This window comes from Labeo rohita, chromosome 4 (genome assembly GCF_022985175.1).
Source record: "Labeo rohita strain BAU-BD-2019 chromosome 4, IGBB_LRoh.1.0, whole genome shotgun sequence".
NCBI lineage: Eukaryota > Metazoa > Chordata > Actinopteri > Cypriniformes > Cyprinidae > Labeo > Labeo rohita.
In genome coordinates, this window is record NC_066872.1 from 30,010,679 (window position 1) to 30,032,204 (window position 21,526).

Consider the following 21,526-nt stretch of genomic DNA (forward strand, 5'->3'; position numbering starts at 1 on the left):
TATGGTAAAAGAAATTCATATGACTCGTTTGCTACATTTCAAGGAGAAAAAAAAAAAAAAACAGTGTGATGATCAGATGAAATTTAAGTTGCTTCTTCCGGAAAATCTTGATTATTTATTTTTTGCCATGCTCTGTAACATCCTATTCGTGAATGAATGATTCATTTGAGTCGGATCTTTTAAATGAATCGCGTTGATTCGATTCATAGAAAAAAAAATATTATATGACTGATCCGGTTTTCAAGTTATGAATAATGGAGTTAATAAATAAATTATTTTCTCTTTATTTTTATGTCTGCTGTGGAATATACAAAGGGGGTGTTTTGATACATTTTCCGTGTCCATGTAATGAAAGTCAAAGATAAATAAAACTATTCAGTTCCTTTTTAAAGTACTGCAGAAGAAATAAAGCCATGTAAGTTTAAAAAAGACATGAGGGTAATAAAGTGATGCCAGAATTTGTGAGCTGCCCCTTTAAATCTTTCACTTAAATGTGCCCCTGGACCACAAAAGCGGTCATAATTTATACATTGAATAAACTTTCCATTGATGTTTGTTTTGTTAGGATAGGACGATATTTGGCTGAGATACAACTATTTGAAAGCCTTTCAGAATATTGAGAAAATTGCCTTTAAAGTTGTCCAAATGAAGTTCTTAGCAATGCATACTAATCGAAAATGAAGTTTTGATATATTTACAGTAGGGAATTTACAAAATATCTTCATAGAACATGTTCTTTACTTAATATCCTAATGATTTTTGGCATAAAAGAAAAAACAATAATTTTGACCCATACAATGTATTTTTGGCTATTGCTACAAATATACCCGTTCTACTTAAGACTGGTTTTGTGGTCCAAGGTCACAGATTTTAAACTATAAATGTAATCAAATGAATTCACAACGTTATGTGGTTTTATAACACCAGCCAGCCTGCTAGTGCCAGACAAGTGGTCATCAGAACCTGATGTGCCACCTGTGTCCTGTGAGTTATTTTTAGTTGAGCAGAGCCTATCACCTGTCTATATTATTTAAAACTCAAGCATGTGAAACCGTACCTTTTTTTACCATAAGATTATGTAATGAAGCTGTCTGCTCTCCATCAACTAGCCTCAATTCGTGGCATGAGTTTTGGTGTGTTTTACAACATCTACAAACTCATATAACCCCTCTCTATGATAGATTGGACACAGGAACAGCTCAAGGCGTAGAAGCAATCATCTGTCAAATGAAAGCAATCAGATTCCACTCTTTGCTTGAGATTGTTTGGGGTTGAGACAGAATTTGGTAATATGTAAATCACAGTCTGATGTCCTTAGGCCTGTGTCTGATCTGTGTTGTGAGCTTGTACTTGATCCACCAAGTTAAAGTTGACATAGAATCAAAATTCAGTCTGTTTACTTACTTGATGCACGCTCCTGGTCTTATTAGGGATGATTTATTGTCAAAACTGAATAGCTGACAGCACAAATTCTGGTATCAAACACCCCTTTTTTCATGCAACAATCAAAACCCAATAGATAAACGGATGTTCCAACTTACATTCCTTCTTGAGTGTATCATATTTGACTGAGCAATGTCACATTACGTAAGTAATTTTTTTTATTGTGGTTCCACTTCCCTTCTTTCTTGTCATTCTGAGCCCCTTTTCTCCTTGTGACTGCATCTTTGTCTCCAAACCCAAACCTCCTAATGCCAGAGCCTGTCTACTTCAGATGCTCTATGACTGCACTTTCCTCCCCAGTCTCCCCCATCCCTTCTTAGTGTCTTGTGGCTTTTGCTGTGCTGTGAGGCAAATGATTAATGTCCTCAGATCTGAGTCTGATGTCACCCGTTCCACCCATGAAAGCTTCTTGAGAGGAGCACAAAGCAGGTAGCGCATCTGTGCACTTTTGCCATTATTTAGATGTTATGTCATCTTTGCTTCTGCAGTGGTTTGAGACCTGTCATCCTTTTTATTAAAGCCTTTTATGTTAATAAACAGATTTTTAGTGGTAAACTTAAAAAAGGGAAGTTAACAGTTCGCATGGCTTATTATGAAGTGAAATCATCTGCTTAATGTTTTATATATTAAAGAAAAATCAATTACACTACCTTTCAAAGGTTTGGGGTTGGTGGGAAGTTTTAATGTTTTTGAAAGTAGTCTTTTATGCTCACCAAGGCTGCATTTATTTGATCAAAAATACAGTAAAAACAACAATGTTGCAAAATATTATTTCAAATTTAAATAACGTATATATTTTCATATTTAACTTATTTTTGGTAGCCATTACATCAAGTCTGAAGTGTCACATGATCCTTCAGAAATTTTTCCAATATGCTGATTTGGTGTTCAAGAAACATTTATTATTATCAGTGTTAAAAAAAAAAAATGATGCTTAACATTTTTGTGGAAACTAGAGCTGCAAAGATCTCAATTCAAGCACCCATGTGATTTTATTTCTAAATGACAACGGTTTGTCTGTGTCTGTTAAACCTTTGATGAAGTCATATCGGAACATTTTAAATCTGTGTTTGCGCTGCACACAGAAAGAGCAATTATCATGTTTGGGTATGAAACAGCTTCGGAGTCTTTTCATCCTTTTATAGTTCGGATATAAACACTGATGTCTATGGTAGCGATCAAAATACAGCAAATCATCTTTGGAAAATAATTGGCACATTAAATAACGTTTGTTGATTACAAGTGACTTTTAAAAATGTGTCGTTGAATCATTCATTCAAGAGATTTGTTCAAAAATGCTGATTTGTTCATTAATGAAACAAGTACTGTAAAGTCATTGAATTATGCATTCATGCAATTTTTTAAATATATTCTTTCAAAAGTATTAAACATTTTTGAATAGACTGCTGCAATTAATATTTTGTCACAGCGTCTAGTAATGAAATGTTATTTTGCTTATTTAAGAATTGTGGGAGAATCGTGATCTCTATTTGAAAAAAAAAAATTTATCTTAATTTATCTAGAATTGTGCAGCTCTCGTGGAAACTGTATGTTTTTTTTTCAGGATTCTTTAATGAGTACAATGTGGAAGCCTGTTTCCACCACTAAATAAAAAAAGACTTTTTTTTTTTTTTTTTTTGTAATTGTGAGTTTACATTTCATATACTAACTGGAAATTCTTTTTTTTTCTTACAATTGTGAGATGTAAACTTGCAATTCTGAGAAATAAATTCATTATTCGTAAAAATAAAGTCAGAATTCTGAGAAATAAAGTCAGAATTGCGAGATATAAATTCAAAATTCTGACTTTTTTTTTTTTTCAGAATTGCGAGTTTATATCAATAAAAATTGCAGTTTTATCGCAATTGTGACTATTTCTCAGAATTGCTTAAATCTTGCAATTCTGGCTTTATAACAGGCAATTGCAAGTTTTTAAGTCAGAATTGTGTGATTTTAAACTTGTAATTCTGAGCACATGTCAGTCTTTTTTCCCATGAAAATTGGACTTTATAACTAGCAATTTAGAGTTTATTTCTCTTCTAAGAAAAGAAGTCAGAATTGCGAGAAAAAAAAGTTAGAATTGCAAGATATAAACTCAGAATTCTGACTTTTTTTCTCAGAACTGCAAGTTTATAAATAAAATTGCAATTATATCCCAATTGTGACTTTTTTCTCTAAGAATTGCTTATATCTCACAATTCTGACTTTATAACACGCAGTTGCAAGTTTTAAGGTCAGAATTGTGAGAGATAAACGTGCAATACTGAGAACATACTGTATCAATCTTTTTTCCCCTAAAATTTGGACCTCTCTGAGAAAAGAATCAGAATTGCGAGTAAAAGTTAGAATTGTGATATGTAAACTCACATTTGCGAAGAAAAACTATATAAACGGCGAGTTTATATCACGCAGTTGTAAGAAAGTGAGATAAAAAGTCGCAATAACTTTTTTAAAATTTCTATTCAGTGGTGGAAACGGGCTTCCACAGAAAGATCACAAGAACAGCTTCTTTTTTTAATAGAATTTTTTTGGTAGCATTGTAAATGTATTTACTGTCACTTTTGATCAATATAATGCACCATTGCTGAGTAAAATAACTTCTTAAAAAAAAAAAAAATCTTACTGACACCACACATTTGAACGCTAGTGTGCATGGAGAGCAAAGTGTTTATTAAAATACAGATTTAAGAGTATCAATATGTTACTGAAAGTTACACAAATCAACATTAACTGTGTAATTAAAACTGGCAAATGGTCAAAAGAGGGTGTTTAGGACTGTTCAAAACCATTTTCTTTGTGCAGGCTTTTAAAAAACTTTAAAAAACGAAATATATAGTAGAATATTTTCGATGAGATGATTATTTCTAAATGTTCCTGAACGTTGCCTGCTTGGAATTTGAGGTTTCTCAGCTCATGTGTGTTCTGTATCCATCAAAATTGAGTGATGGTTCCCTGTCATGTTTATTTTGGATCAGGAGCCTCATGTTTCAGGTTTCTGGGCCTCTGGGATGATGGCACTGGATCAGTTAGCTTCTCTTCATCTTCAAATCACACTTCTACAACGTTTGCGTCAGTGTCCTCGCCATGTTGCACTTTGACTACAAGCATAATCAAATTTCATGCTTAAGCAGTTCGATACATGGGCCTTTCCTGTTTCTAGCCTTATCCTTCCCATCAGAGTGCAGAATGAGCATTATTTGCCCTTTGGAAATCAGCCAGCTCACAGTCTTTGTGGCGTGGGTTTAACTTTGGTCTACGGTTCCAGAGTTTTAGATATTTTCAGAAAGAAAAGGTTTTGCTAGTATATTACGTGTTTGTGCTGCGCTTATGTGTTTAGAGGCAGTTTTTTAACACCTTAGTTCAGCAGGAAGCCTTTTTGTAGGTATTTGCTGAGCCCTTTGAAAACAGCTGGGAGCTATTTTTGTCACCCAAACACTCTGGCAAAGTTAAAGCTCAGTCAGATTCAGGGTGAATGGCAGAGGACCAGAATGTCCCCCCCGTGTCTTTCCAATTAATATTTTTATGCAAACTGCACAGGGTTTATACTTTCGTTCTACACAAATACATTTACCTAGATATGTCAATGAAAACATTCCATTGTTTTATTCCATTCACTTGGTTTATAAAAAGCTAATTATGAATGTCCAAACCTAAAATAAAATGTTTTGTGATTTATTTATTTATTTATCTTCTTTCTTACTTACTGTATCTGTCAATAAATATGAATTAAATATAAAATAATGATTGAGCTCATGATTTCAGAATTTAATGAAACTGTAAAATCGCATTCAGGAATGAATTAACTAATTAATTAAAGGGATAGTTCACCCAAAAATGAAAATTCTGTCATTATTCACCCTCATGTTGTTTCAAACCCATAAAACCTCTGTTCTCTCTATTTAATCAAAAACATAAATTTGTGTTTCGAAGACGAATGAAGGTCCTGTGGGTTTAGAACGACATAAGGGTGAATAATTAATGACAGAATTTTCATTTTTGGGTGAACTATCCCTTTAAAAATTTGTCATGATTTCTGAATTTAATGAAACTGTAGTTGTAAGTAAAATTTAATTTGGTAAATACATTTCTTTATTTTATTTTATTTTATTTTATTTTATTTTATTTTATTTTATTTTATTTTATTTTATTTTATTTATTATTTTTTCATTTTATTTTATTTTTTTATTTTATTTCCCTGGATGTCTAAAGTGAGTTTTAGACAGATTTAGACTGGTTTAGACAAATTTGTCCCCAGAGTACAGCTAAAGTAAACCCACACAGCGGCAGTCTTCCTGTTCCCATGCCCACATATAATATGCCGAGTCTAATTTTGTTTTCGTGGTCATTTGATTCTCATAATTTTATGGTTTCAGAAGAATTTAGTAGTACCATAAATGCTGAATCTATTACATAATGCTTGATCTTTAAAGAATTGCCAACTTAAAACAAATAGAAAAACTTAATGCTGATGGCTGAAAGTTCTTTGTTCAGCTCTGAGACATTAGGCCACGTGGAGGACTTTTCCCTCCAAACTTCTTTGACTTCCCCAACAAGCTAACTGGAAATTTTGTGAATTGCTTACAGCTGGTTGAATGCCAGCCACGTTGTGTAAAAGAAGCACATCTGCTTTCCACCCCTAATATTGTTATGAATGTACAGTGAAGAACTCCACAGGTGGAGAATGCCAGACAGTACATATATGCGCCTGTTTCTAAGAGTGTTAATGGAAGTTTGTCTGTGGGCTCATATTCCAGAATTCTTCCTTATGTGTGCTAAAGAGGGAATCTAGTATACTCAAAATCAGTGATTTCTTCAGGCTTTTTGTGAGAGCTTGTGGCTTTACAGGCAGTAAGACTGTGTATTGATTTCCTGAAGCTCATAAGTATTGCATTAGAAATATCAATGTTTATTCTATATATATATATATATATATATATATATATATATATATATATACGCTATCATTCACAAGTATTTACTTTTTTAAATTAATACTTTATTCAGCAAGGGTGACAACACTGTAAAAAACAATTTGTTGAGTCAACTTAAAATAATTTGTAACCTGGCTGCCTTAAAATTTTAAGTTCAGTCAACTCAAAAAAACATTTATTCAACTTGAAATGTTAAATTATACTAAGTGACAACTTAGATATTTGAGTTGAATCAACTTAAAATTTTAAGGCAGCTGGGTTACTTACCCATCTGTTAAGTTTAGCAAACACAAGTATCTAAGTTGTTACTTACTACAACTTAACATTTCAAGTTGACTAAACTTACTTTAGTTGACTGAACTTAAAATTTTAAGGCAGCAGGGTAACAAATTATTTTAAGCTGACTCAACAAATTGTGTTTTTTATTTTTTACAGTGAATATGACAGTGAATACTTTTACATAGCTATAAAAAAAATTATATTACAAACTGTTGTTTAAACTTTCTATTTTTCACAAAAATCTTAAAGGGGAAATCGGATCTAAATTCACTTTTACATGGTGTTTTCCTACAATGATAAAAATCTATTCACTCCTTTCTTTTAATCCCCCCCAAAAACTTAAACAGTCTCAGTTATCAAGCCGTTTTGATTTTCTGAGCAGTATGAGATCATACTTCTCAGGCCCCGCCCACACCCACAAACATTTGTATAACCATAGTTTTACTACAGACTATGGTTAGTGTAGCAAAATCATGGTTATTTGTGGTTATCATGGTTTAACTATATTAACCATTGTTAACTATATTAATCATGGTTTGATTTTATTTGTAGCAAAACCATGGCTAATTTTTGTAGGTGAGGTGGACAGATTGATATCAATTTGACATTTCCCCCTACAAGGCCAATTTCACTGTTTATGACCCTGACACATAAGAAGCTATACAAAGTCCGTAATGGAAGGTGAAGGAGAGGTGTGTGTGTGCATGTGTGTACACTGTAAAAAACAATTTGTTGAGTCAACTTAAAATATTTTGTTACCTGGCTGCCTTAAAATTTTAAGTTCAGTTAACTCAAAAAATGTTTATTCAACTTGAAATGTTAAGTTGTACTAAGTGACAGCTTAGATACTTGAGTTGATTCAACTTAAAAGTTTAAGGCAGCTGGGTTACTTACCTTGCTTTTTAAGTTTAACAAACACAAATATCTAAGTTGTCACTTAACATTTTCACAACTTAACATTTCAAGTTAAGTGAAGTTATTTGAGTTGACTGAACATTTTAAGCTGACTCAACAAATTGTGTTTTTTACAGTGTATGTGTGTTTGTGTGAATTTAGCAGCTGGAGGGATACAGTGTTAGAAAAGAAAACATTAGGATGGGAATAGCTCAAGGAATGAATGTCAAAAGGGTAGCAAATGAAAAAGATGATCCAAAATGGTCATAAGAAATTCCCAAAAGCATCTTTTGGCTGTCAGGTTTATATAACATATTATTGAATGAGTTATAAAAGTACCTGTCAATGTGTGTTGCCATGTTTACTGTTTAGGTTTGAGGTTAAGTTTAGTTAAGGTTCGAATGTGATATGGTAACTTGCATTGCTGAACTTGAAATACCCTGGGCTCGACATACATGTGCATCTTGATGTCTGTTTCTAAGACGTGTGCTATAGTGAGACAGACAGATGTCCTGACCATGAGTGAAGGAAGGGGAAAAAGAGGGACAGAAAGGAGGAGAGATATATTTGTGGAGACAGCCACGGTTGCCAGAGGAGATTACTAATGTGTAAAGAAACACTACACTCTACTTGATGGACTCACTCACGCACATACACATTCTCACTCCGCTCTCGCAGGATGCGCAAAGAGCATATTTACATTTCGGCCTCACATTTTGCAATTCACTCTGACATAAATCACTTTTAATCAGAAATTTCAATATCAGCACCTAAGGGAAGCTCAGTCCTGGGGGGAAAAGATGCAGATTTTAAAAGCTCAACAAGACAGGCATAGACAAAAATATTACATCCTAAAATATATATTAGTGTAGTTGCATTCATTTCTTTCCCCTTACAACAAAGTCTGATCTTAAAGAGATAATTCATCCAAAAAATAAAACTCTGTCATTAATTACTCAACCTTAGTGTTGTTTCAACTACATATAACTTTTGTTATCTTATTTACTTTTTGAAACACAAATTACATTTTTAATGTAAGAGAGATTTCTATGGAAACCTGTTTCCACCGTTGAATAAAAAATACAAAGACTTTTTATCTCACAATTCTGACTTTTCTGAGTTCACATCTTGCAATTCTGACTTTTTTCCTCAGAATTGTGAGATACAAACTCACAATTGCAAGATATAAAGTCAGAATTGACCTGTCGGTAAGCCCCTCCCCTCAGACGCAGATGAGCCAATGGCAGTCGAGTATCAGTTGCACTGGGAGCGGAATTCGGACATCTTTAGGTTTCAGTGCCATAGAGAATCATTGGAAGATCTGAAGCTCGCGTCGGATTGATTGTTTATGCTACAGAAATAGAAAAATGATGTGCCTGTGGTACTTGTAACTCTGATTCCAGATATCCTGAGAGGATAGGCAGTGGAATTTATTTTATTACATTTCTTAAATCTAAACAAAACAGCAAAATGTCCCTAAACATTCAACTCCAATCCCAGTGAAGACAAAAACATTCATTTTCTGGTTGTCATACACTCATTAAGTTACAATTTTCATTCATCTTGTGCTTCAGCAAGGTATATCTGGCTAAACCTAGCTAACGGTAAAGTTAGTGAGTCCATGCTTACCTAAATAACGAACTGTTCTCACATCATGTACAGTGTAGGTCAAAAAAGAAGGTCTGTATTTTAGTGTCTCACCATATTAACATGGTTAAATGTACATTAATTTAATGGTACCCTGTGATACATGAACAGTGTTGATCCTGCAAGTTGTAATATGAGACTTCTCCTGCTTATTGTCAAATATTTTATATATCCCTCCATGGAATATTTAATTCCAACTTGAATGGAGGCCCTTCTGTGTTGTGGGACAAGGTTTTCACACTGACAGCTGTCATTGTAAGACAGTGAGCAACTCTGTTTGTCCAAGGGAGCAACAGTAACTAAGGGGGGTGGGGCTTACTGATAGGTGAATTGTGAGATATAAACTCAGTTGTGAGTTATAAAGTCAGAATTGCTTGAAATAAACTCTGAAGTTAGATATAAACTCACAATTGTGAGTTTTAAAGTCAGAATTGCGAGATATAAACTCTCAAGTTATAAAGTCAGAATTGCGATATATGAACCGAAGTCATGAAGTTAAAATTGAAAAAATAAACTCACAATTGCAAGATAGAAACTCAAGTTCTGAAGTCAGAATTGCAACACAAACGCATGATTGTGAGTTATAAAGCTGTAATTTTGAGATGTAATCTCACAAATAATAAAGTCAGAATTGTGAGATATAAACTCACAGTTACGAGTTATAAAGTCAGTATTGCAAGTTATAAAGTCAGAATTGTGAGATGTAAACTCACGAGTTATAAAGTCAGAATTGTAAAATATGAACTTACAATTGTGACTTATAAAGCTGTAATTTCGAGATATGAACTCACAAATTATAAAGGCAGTATTGTGAGATATAAACTCATAATTGTAAATTATAAAGTCAGAATTGTGAGATATAAACTGACGAGTTATAAAATCTAAATTGTGAGATATAAATAACAATTGTGAGCTATAAAGTAAAGATTACGAGATATAAACTCACAATTGTGAGTTATGAAGTCATAATTGCGAGATATAAACTCATAATTACAACTTATAAAGTCATAATTGTGAGATATAAACTCAAAATTGTAAGTTATAAAATCTAAATTGTGAGATATAAATAACAATTGTGAGCTATAAAGTAAAGATTACGAGATATAAACTCACAATTGTGAGTTATGAAGTCATAATTGCAAGATATAAACTCATAATTACAAGTTATAAAGTCAGTATTGTGAGTTATAAAGTCATAATTGTGAGATATAAACTCAAAATTGTAAGTTATAAAATCAAAATTGTGAGATATAGACTCACAATTGTGAGTTATAAAGTCAGAATTGCTGGATATAAACTCACAATTCCGAGTTATAAAGTCATAATTGGGAGATATAAACTCATAATTGTAAGTTAAAAAGTCAGAATTGTGAGATATAAACTGATAAGTTATAAAATCTAAGTTGTGAGATATAAATAACAATTGTGAGTTATAAAGTCAGAATTGCTATAAACTCACACTTAGGAGTTATAAAGTCAGTATTCCAAGTTATAAAGTCAAAATTGTAAGATATAAACTTTAATGTCCAGTTCTGAGGGGAAAAAAGTCTCAAAAATGAGAATAGAATTTTCATTTTTTTTGCTGAACTAATCCTTTAAAGATATTGTTCACCCAAAATTGATGTTTTGTTCTCATTTCATTCCTAAACCCTTATTATACACTTTCTGAAGAATGTCCAAGCTGCTTATTTCATGAAATAAATGTTGAAGATGAATTTGACGGCTTGAATTTTCATCTGTTGGCACAAATCAATTAAATGCCCTCAAAAGCACTCCACTTTTATAAAACGTTTATGTTGTTTTCTTCTTTTTTGAAGGCTTACCTCATACACGACTATTACAAATGGATTATTATCTTATTTAATTTAAATATCATATTTTTTCATTTACACAAAGACAAAGGAGTATAATTGTTTGTGTGTTGTTAGCTGAAGTTTCCAATACTTGTGATTTGATGAAGATCAGAAGACATTTTATGGTCAATTAATGTAGAAAACCATCTAGTTCCAGTGGAATCACATTCTTTTTCATGGCACTGTATCTCTTTGTGTGCATGAAATAAGTGCCTGAAAGCACGGCTATGCGGGCTGGCTCCGTTTCAACAGTTTCTAATAATACAACAGTCTGTATTAGGAGAACATCCCTGGTCGTTCACAATGTCACTGTGACTTTGTCTGGCTGCAGCCCCTCCCACCTTGGCACAGCGGGAACGAGAGCCGCCCGCGTAAGTCTTGCTGACGTTACTGTGCTGAATATAGTAGGCCAACAAAATTTGGGTTGCAGGTGGGTCACAGTGCCCCACTGAATATTCTCTGGTGTTCTTTTATCTTGGGTGTCATCGCTGGTTAACAGAGCATGCAAAATCCAGCACACTGGGTTACCTCAGATTAATGTGAGTTCCTAAGAGCGTGCGTTTTGTCCTATAATAGTCCTGCGCAGATCAGTTGCTGGTAATGAATGCGTTAATATGAAATATTCATATGCAGCGTTAATTAAATTTTAAAAAATTGTGAAAATGCAAAATGATTCCCTTTGTCATTTGCAGTTTTTCAGAAGGTTTACCTGACTCTAATTCTCTCTCTCTCTCTCTTTCACACATTTCTTACATAGACACTGAGATAGAACTTGATTTACAGCTCTTGTATCTTACTGAGTGTGATTGGATCAAACCTTTTTTGTTTAAGAATCTTTGCCACTAACAAAAAGGAGGGAATATACAAGAATGAACCGCAGCTGCTTTTAGCATTGATTAGCTGAACATGCCGACTGCATTATTTCAGTACCTGATTCATAAAAAAAAAAAAAAAAAAAAAAAAAATCAAGTGCTAGGATGTAGTAGACCAGGTGTTTCCAAACTGAGGTTTTGCAACGTCCAGGAAATCCTACGGAATCTTTGGAAAAGTTCAGAATGAATGAATGAATTAATAAATAAATACATTTTATCATTTTGATATTGCTGTTTTATTAAATCAGAAATTGCATCAGAAATTTTATTAAATCAGAGATTACGGTTATTTTATATTTATGTCTGTTGGTAGCCGTAGTTTAATAAATAAATTCATAAATGCGTAAATAAATAAAAATAAACAAATTAGTTATAATGTACGGAATTAGTTTTGATGGATTCATTTTTATTTATTAAATTAGTTGTAATTATTTTATGTTTAATTGATGTCTATTGACAGCCATAGTTTAATAAATAAACACAGAATTTTTTTTATTAGTTTCATTAAATCAGAAATCATAAGATTAATCGGTTATTTTTATTTAATTTATGTCTATTGAAAGCCGTAGTTTAATAAATAAATTCATAAATGCGTAAATAAATAAAAATAAACAAATGAGTTCAAATGTATGGAATTCGTTTTTTGGATTCATTTTTATGTATTAAATGAGTCATAATTATTTTATGTTTAATTGATGTCTATTGACAACCGTAGTTTAATAAATACATACAGAAATATATAAAATAAATTAATTAATTAAAAATTATGACATTTGTTATTACTATTTCATTAAATCAGAAAATGCATAAATGTAAATGTAATACATAAATGCGTAAATAAATAAAAATAAACAAATGAGTTAAAATGTACAGAATTTTTTATGGATTAATTTTTATTTGTTAAATTAATCATTTTATATTTCATTAATGTCTATTGACAGTCTATTTAACAAATGAATACATAAATATATAAAAATGAAAAAAAAAAGTTTAAAATGATGGCTTTTTTATTAGTTTCATTAAATCTGAAATCATGAGATTAATCAGTTATTTTATATTTAATTCACTGAAAGCCATAGTTTAATAAATAAATAAATGCGTAAATAAATAAAAATAAATAAATGAGTTAAAATGTAAAAAAAAAATTATATATTCATTTTTATTTATTAAATCAATCATAATTATTTCATATTTAATTTATGTTTGTTAACAGCCATAGTTTAATAAATAAATGCATAAATATATAAAAATGAAATAAATTAGTAAAAAATTATGACTTTTGTTATTAATGTTTCACTAAATTCAAAAATCATTATAAAATAAATCAATAAGAGGTTAAAACAAATTACACACAAATATTTTAAAGATTTATTTTAATTGTCATTTTTAATTTTAATTTATAATTGAATTAATTTTTAATTTTTATTCTATTCTTAATTTTAATTTATAAAATTATTTGAAGATTTACACAATTTAATTAATAGTAAAATTCCATCAAATTGAATTGAATAATCCTTATGTATTTTAATTAAATAAGTGAACAAACATTAATCAGTTATTCAATTAAAATATGTAAGGATTATTAAGTTCAGTTTGATGGAATTTTACTATTAATTAAATTGCATAAATAAATAACATTAAGTTAAGATTTACTAAATTTGATATTACTGTTTTATTGAAAATAATTTATTTATATTGACAGTTTGTTTAATAGATAATAAATTTATAGATAAATTAAAACTAAATAAATGTGTTAAATATTACTGTTTTAATAAAGAAATTCAGAAATCATTAGATTAATCACAATTATTTTATATTTCATTTTTACTGACAACCATATTTTAAGTTTCTCTTCAGGTTTTAGTATGCTTAATGTTTTCAGGATATTTTACATGTAATATTTATATTCTTCACAGTATAAATAAGTATTTAACATGTCTCTTAATACAAGCTAATGAATATCTAAAAAGTACTCAATTCACACAGCCTTTATTGATCGTTCTCCTCTACGTAATCTCACCATACAACAGAGTACTATGTAGTCACCCGCCTTGTTTTTTCCATTTACAAATTTCACCCACAGAAAGAGCAAGATAGATACTGACAGACAGGAGAGTGAGAGTGGCAGAAATGGAGCTGTGAAAGCGCTAAACAGATGAAGCGAGCAGAGGGAGGTGGCTTGTTTATTTCTGCTTTCTTATGTCAGGTTTGCTACTAGATTTTCCCCAGAGACATAATTAAATCCAACCCTATTCTTCTGTGCTGTACTTACATTCTGCCCGTATTTATTAGACGACTGAATGACATCTGACTGAAATGGTTGAAGGAGGTCACGTTGAAAAATATGGACTTTTTTTTTTTAATTATCTCTCTGAGAGGTGGAATAGCACAGTTTCAGCTCTGAAGGCGTAAAGCTGAGCTGGCTGTGATTGTGTAAATTTGAGCTCAGTTTTACACCTGTTGCTTGTTGTCAGCTGTGTTTCTGGTGTTTTCACCAGGATCCCAGGAGCATCTGTTTGTAGGTGTGAAGACTGTACAGAAACGTGTCTGTTTGGCATGGACCGTTTTGACACCTGTAGATTCCCACAGCAACACAGAGTCACAGGTTTGCATTGTAGCCGAGGTGAATATTCACATGTCTACATTAATGACCTCAGGTGTGTCTACTCTCAAAGCAAAGTATATTTAATATATTGAAAACGTTAGTTAAATATAGTAATAATTATTGTATATATTAATTAAATAATAATAATGGCTACAAAAATAGTCAAATGTCACAATTCAACTATTAATATCACTGATAATACTAAGAAGTATTTTTTTTTAGTTATATATAATATATTTTTTTTTTCAGTTGCTGTGATGACACATTTAACTACATTTGTGATTTGAATATTTATTTAACTTTTTTAAAATAATAAATCATCAACAATGCATATTCGTAACAAATGAATGATAATTCCTAAAAAGAAATCTGTATAAAAATCTGAATTTATTTTAAAGGGGTAGTTCACCCATAAATTCTGACATCATTTACTCACAAGTTGTTCCAAACCTGTATGAATTATTATTTTTGTTCTGCTTGAACACAGAAGAAGATATTTCGAAGAGTGTTGGTAACCAAACAGTTGACGGTACCTGTTGACTTCCATAGTATGGAAAAAAATACTATGGAAGTCAATGGTCAATGGTTGACCTCCATTGTATTTTTCTCGCTCTGTTTGGTTACCCAAATTCTTCAAAATATTATTCTTATTATTTTTTAAATTCTTATTATTATTTTTTTTAAATACATTTAAATGTAAACTATGGAAGCCTATTTCCGCCAAACAATGTAAAAAATAAAAAATACAATTTGTTGAGTCAGCGTAACAAATTTTTTTTACCCTGCTACCTTAAAATTTTAAGTTCTGTCAACTAATATAAGTTTAGTCAACTTGAAATGTTAAATTGTACTAAGTAACAACTTAGATATTTGTGTTTGCTAAACTTAAAAGATGGGTAAGTAACCCAGCTGCCTTAAAATTTTAAGTTGATTCAACTCAAATATCTACGTTGTCACTTAGTATAATTTAACATTTCAAGTTGAATACACTCTGTTTAAATTGACTAAACTTAAAATTTTAAGGCAGCCAGGTTACAAATTATTTTAAGTTGACTCAACAAATTGTTTTTTACAGTGCACTGAATAAAAAATAACAACGGTAATTGTGATTTTTTTTTTTTTAATTTCATAATTCTGACTTTTTTTTTTCAAATTTGCAAGTTTACATCTCATAATTCTGACTTTTTTCACAGAATTGTGAGAAATTCCAAGAAAAGTCACAATTCTAAGAAAAAAAAATCTGAATTCTTATTTTTTCTTTCTTTTTTTTTATAGAATTTGACTTATAATTGGAATGCGACTTTATAGTTCACAGTTGTTTATATCTCACAATTCTGAGTAAAAAAGTAAGAATTAAGAGATATGAACTTGCAACTGCGAGGAAAAAAAGTCAGAATTGCGAGATACAAACGCAGTTCTGAGAAAAATGTCAGAATTGTGAGTTTATATCACGCACTTCTAACTTTATTTCTTGCAAATACGAGTTTGTATTATGTGATTCTGAGGAAAAAAGTCAGAACTGCCTGTTTATATCTCATAATGCTGACTTTTTTTTTAATTACTCGTAAATGCAAGTTTATATCTCACAATTCTGAGAAAAAAGGTCATAATTGCAAGTTTGTATCATAAAAATACACTATATGGACAAATGTATTTAAACAAACCTCTTAATTATTAAATAGGTCTTTCAATCAGACCCATTGCCACAGATTCCTAAAATCTAGCACCTAGCTTGAAGTCATTTGTGGAAACAAATAGGTTGTTCTGATATTCCATGGTCAACTGTAAAAATTATTACTGGAAAGCTGAAGTGTTTATGAACAGCATACCATGGGATCATCAATGTGCATGGTGCACAAAAGTCTCCAACGCTCATAGACGATAAGTTCCAGACTTCCACTGGCATTAATACTTCATGCTGAAACAGATTTCCATGACCGAGCATTTGCATGCAATCCTGACATCACAACAATGCCAAGCAATGTAAAGCATGCTGCAACTGGACTGGAGCAGTGGAAATAAGTTCTGTGGAGTGGCAAATCATGCTTCTCTGTTTGGCACTTTGATGGGCGAGTCTGGATTTGGTGGATGCCAGGAGAATGTTGCCTTTCTGACTGCATTGTGCCAACTGTAGTTTATTGAAGAAGGAATAATAATATGCTATGCTTCAAATTTGTGGGAACAGCTGGAAATTCTGAATTAGAATGTGAAGTCCTTGTTGGTGTAATGGACAGGTGTCCCAACACAATTTGTTTATCAGTGTGTGTATTTGTAGGGGTGTGAGGACTGCAGCCAGAGGTCAACACTGTGACTCATACATTCTATTTTTGGGTTGTTTGATGTGTTACATTGTTGTGTTAAGCTCAATGGTTAGTCATGCATCTTATCTCATAGAATGTTTGCCTTTAACTTATAATTATAGTTTGTTCCCAGTGTGCATTTCACTATGATTGACTTTTTGTCACTAAACGCCCCTGTATTTTTGTCCCACCTGATGATGTTTATTCTGTACTTGAACCAGTAGCACCTGTTGATCTGTGACCTTAATTTGTAGAGACCTTTGATGATTGAGGGGAACTTTAAGAGGCCATTTGGCTCAGATTTTAACAACTCACATGATTCCAGACAGCTGGTCAAGCGTTGACATTGTGGCGTAAAATAGAGCAATGTTCATTCTTTACAGACTCTATTTTTACAGACTCTATATTGGGTCACAGTTTACAGTTGCAGGATTCTGTAAAGGTCGGAACTGTAAAAACTATCTTTACAATGAGCAAAAATGTTACCATTTGGTGCTCAAAATATTAAAGTTATAGTCATATAAAGCCATATATGTCCAAAGTATTGAAGACATGTAGGTCTAATGTGGCTCTGAACATAGAAACAGCACTTACTTCCTTAGGGAGTGTTGTTAAAATAGAGAAAGAGGGCAAGAGCGAGCTTGTGTGTTGTATGGTACAGTGGTACTAAACTCTGTATGTTAGCAGTTCAAGCCACTTTATTTCCATCATCCATTATATATATATAAAGTTGAGGTCAAAAGATTACATGCACCTTGCAGAAACTGCAAAATGTTAATTATTTGACCAAAATAAGAGGGATCATACAAAATGCATGTTATTTTTTATTTAGTACTGACCTGAATAAGATATTTCACATAAAAGACGTCTACATATAGTCCACAAGAGAAAGTAATATTTGAATTTATAAAACCGAAGTTTACATACACTTGATTCTTAATACCGTGTTGTTTCCTGAATGATCCACAGCTGTTTTTTTTTGTTTTGTTTTGTTTAGTGATAGTTGTTCATGTGTCCTGAACAATTCTTTAGAAAAATCCTTAAGGTCCCACAAATTCTTTGTTTTTTCAGCATTTTTGTGCATTTGAACCCTTTCCAACAATGACTGTATGATTTTGAGATCCATCTTTTCATACTGAGGACAACTGAGGAACTCATATGAAACTTTTGCAGAAGGTTCAAACGCTCACTGATGCTCCGGAACAAAAACAGATGCATTAAGAAACGGGTGTAAACTTTTAAACAGAATTAAGATGTGTACATTTTTCTTATTTTGTCTAAATATATTTTTTTCATTTAGTACTGCCCTTCAGAAGCTACAGAAGATTCTTACATGTTTCCCAGATGACAAAATAAGTTAAATGTGCCCTGATCTTCAAATTCCAAAAGTTTTCACCCCCCGGCTCTTAATGCATCGTTTTTTCTACTGGAGCATCAGTGAGCATTTGAACCTTCTGTAATAGTTGCATATAAGTCCCTCAGTTGTCCTCAGTGTGAAAAGATCAAGCGTATGTAAACTTTTGAACGGGGTCATTTTTATAAATTCAACTATTTATTTTCTCTTGTACTGTATGTGAATGTCTTTTATATGAAATATCTTATTCAGGTCAGTACTAAATAAAAAGAACATGCGTTTTGTATGATCCCTCTTATTTTGGTCAAATAATTAACATTTTGCAGTTTCTGCAAGGCGTATGTGAACTTTTGACCTTAAATGTATATCACAGTTAGCACAAAAATATTCAGCAGTGTAACGGTTTTCAAGACTGATAATAATTAGGAATTTTTCTTGAGCACCAATCAGCATAATAGTGTGAGTCAGTTGAGAAAGTTTTTTTTTCTCTTTCTGTTCTTCCTATTGAAGTAAATAAATTTTCTTCTGAGCAGAGTTTACAGAGACTGATTGTTTCAACCTGTTTCCTAATGTAATTTTTGAATATATATTGTACTGACTGTGAGTACGGAATTTCACAAGGAAATGAAGTCTGAATTCTTAAATGAGTCAAAGCGCTTCATAAACTATTTACAGTACGTAATGTTTTACAGCTCCTTGGGTTGCCCCTGCCCCCAGCTTCCCTTTCCTTAGGACTTGGAGGGGGGAGGGACCGAACTGGATCTTATCTCAATTTTCCATTCACTGCTCCAACTTTCCGTCTGTCTTTTTTTTTCACCACATCCATTTTCCCCCCAAGCCGTAGCACTATACTTAGCATGTATGTGCTCTGTTTTTATGGCTTCTGTCGTGTTTATGATCATACTGCTGTATTAATCTCATGAAGTGAATTTCAATCGAATTTCATCAGCTAAACTAAAAGAGGCTGGCAGCCTTTTCCTGTCTTTATATGGTGTTGAATGAGCTACACTCTGGCACTCGTGATCCATAACAATGATTAGTTTCGATGATTCATCTCACCAGAAGGGATCAGAGAGAGGAATTGATTTGACACGAGGCTTGTTTGGGTTTGAGCTGTTCTGCATAAATTAATATTATTATTTTTTTTCTTGTGGACAGATGAGCTTTAAGTACAGTAGTTGCTGTTACAGATGCAGATGTGATATTTTATTGTCAAGTCATTTTTTAAATTAGATACCATAAACTATCCTGATATCTTTTTTTTAGATATCTGAAGATAATACGCATAATTATATAGCTGCAAATTATATTTATGTTTTTATTTATAATTTGTTATTTAAACTTTTAAATACATATATTATTAATAATTTCATTGATATATTTAATTTATGATTAGTTACTCATTATATTTTAGGGTATTTCTTTTATAATTAGTAATCTACAATTTATAAAAGCTAAAATATATAAAACCACTTTAAAATGTCACATTTAGCTATGTTGTTTAGGTAAAAAAGAAAAAAAAATGTCAGTGGCAGAACTACAGTTTTATACAGAGCCTTGCAAAAGTATTCATACCCCTTCATTTTTGTCACGTTTTGTTGTTGCAGCCTTATGTTAAACTGGTTTAATGTTTTTTTTTTCTACACTCCATACACCATAATGACAAAGCACAAAACAGATTTGTAAATTTATTAAAAATAAAAGCTGAAATAAGTACATTGCATAAGTATTCATACCCTTAAGTCAGTAGTGAGAGTTGTGTGCCTTTCAAAATCATACTTGCTACAGGTTAACTCCACCCGAAGTGTAGTAACATCTATAAGCAAAATGAATGCTCCTGAGCTCATTTTCAAGTGTCCCAGAAAAGGGTATGAATACTTATGCAACGGAATCATTTCAGCTTTTTATTTCTAATAAATTTGCAAAGTTGTTACAACCCTTTTTTTGCTTTGGCATTACAGTGTGTGGAGTGTAGATTGATGTGGAAAAAAAGTCATTTAAAGCATTATAACATAAGGCTGCAACACTACAAAACGTGAAAAAAATGAAGGGGTATGAATACTTTCGCAAGGCACTTTACAAGGGCTCTATACATTAAAGCAATAGTTAACCCAAAGATGAAAATTACCCCATGATTTACTCACCTCAAGCTATCCTAGATGTATATGACTTTTTTTTTTTTTAAGTCGAATACAATCATTATTTTTAAAAATGTCCTGGCTCTTCCAAGCTTTGTAATGGCAGTGAATGGCTGTTGATATTCAATAATCCAATAAAGCGCATCCATAATGGCTCTGTGGGTTAATAAAGTCCTCCTGAAGCAAATCAAAGCATTTGCATAAAAAAAAATCCATATTTAAAACTTTATAAACCTACATTCCAGCAGATGCCGTAAGACGTAGGCGAAGAAGCACAAATTCAGTAACGTGATCTATGTACTGTATGTGCCAAAAGTGTATCTGAGTGTCTGAATGACACATATCCATGTACAGTAGTGCTATTGTTTGATACATTCATATGACATAAATATGCTCATACCAGTCTTGCCTGAAGCTGAGGCCTTCGGTGGTTGGCTCTCATGGCTAAATATATAAATATATCTTTCCACATGTAGTGCCTCTTCTCAGATTACACTGTTTTTTTTTAAAGAAAATGTTCCCACTAGAATAAGCCAAATTCATCACCCTCCAGCAAGAGGGAATTTTCTGCAGCCCTTGTTTTGTTTGTGCAGTGGTTTGTGTTTTATGCTGTGGGACATCTCACACACATTCAACACGCTCTGCTGCCGTGGCTTTGAGTCACACTGGTAAGATTCATAGTGGTGGTGACAGGATAAGGACCTCGGTACGGATTCACTTACACGACACCCATATCCCACCCTTTACACCTCTCTCTCTCCCTCTGCCCCACACTCGTTATACTTTGCTTTAACGGGCTCCTATAGCGCTATAGTGCCCTTAGATGGAGGCGCAATGCATGTTGTCTGCTCAACAGTTTTAGATTTATGTTGAGTATTTAAAACAGCAGGTGGCTGGTCAGCAGTGGGCTAATCTGAGACTGTGGGCGGGGTTTAAAAAAATATATAATCATTGATTTTATATGTAGCCCCCTTCACGTCATAACACATTTAAGGGATAGTTCATGCCTCAAGACCTTAGTTAATCTTCAGAACACAAATTAAGATATTTTTGATGAAATCTGAGAGTTTTCTGTCCCTGCATAGACAGAAACGCAACTATCATGTTCAAGAAAAACAGTAAGGACATTATTAAAATAGTCCATGTGACATCAGTGGATTAACCTTAAATTTATAAAGCTACGAGAATACATTTTGCACAAAGAAAACAA

The 21,526-nt window shown here is 32.2% G+C and overlaps 1 protein-coding gene across 3 annotated transcripts in view; it reads left to right on the top strand.

Moving 5' to 3' along the window:
• cacna2d1a (calcium channel, voltage-dependent, alpha 2/delta subunit 1a) overlaps nt 1-21,526 on the top strand; it is a 107,006-nt gene that overhangs the window by 782 nt on the left and 84,698 nt on the right. The window lies entirely within an intron of this gene.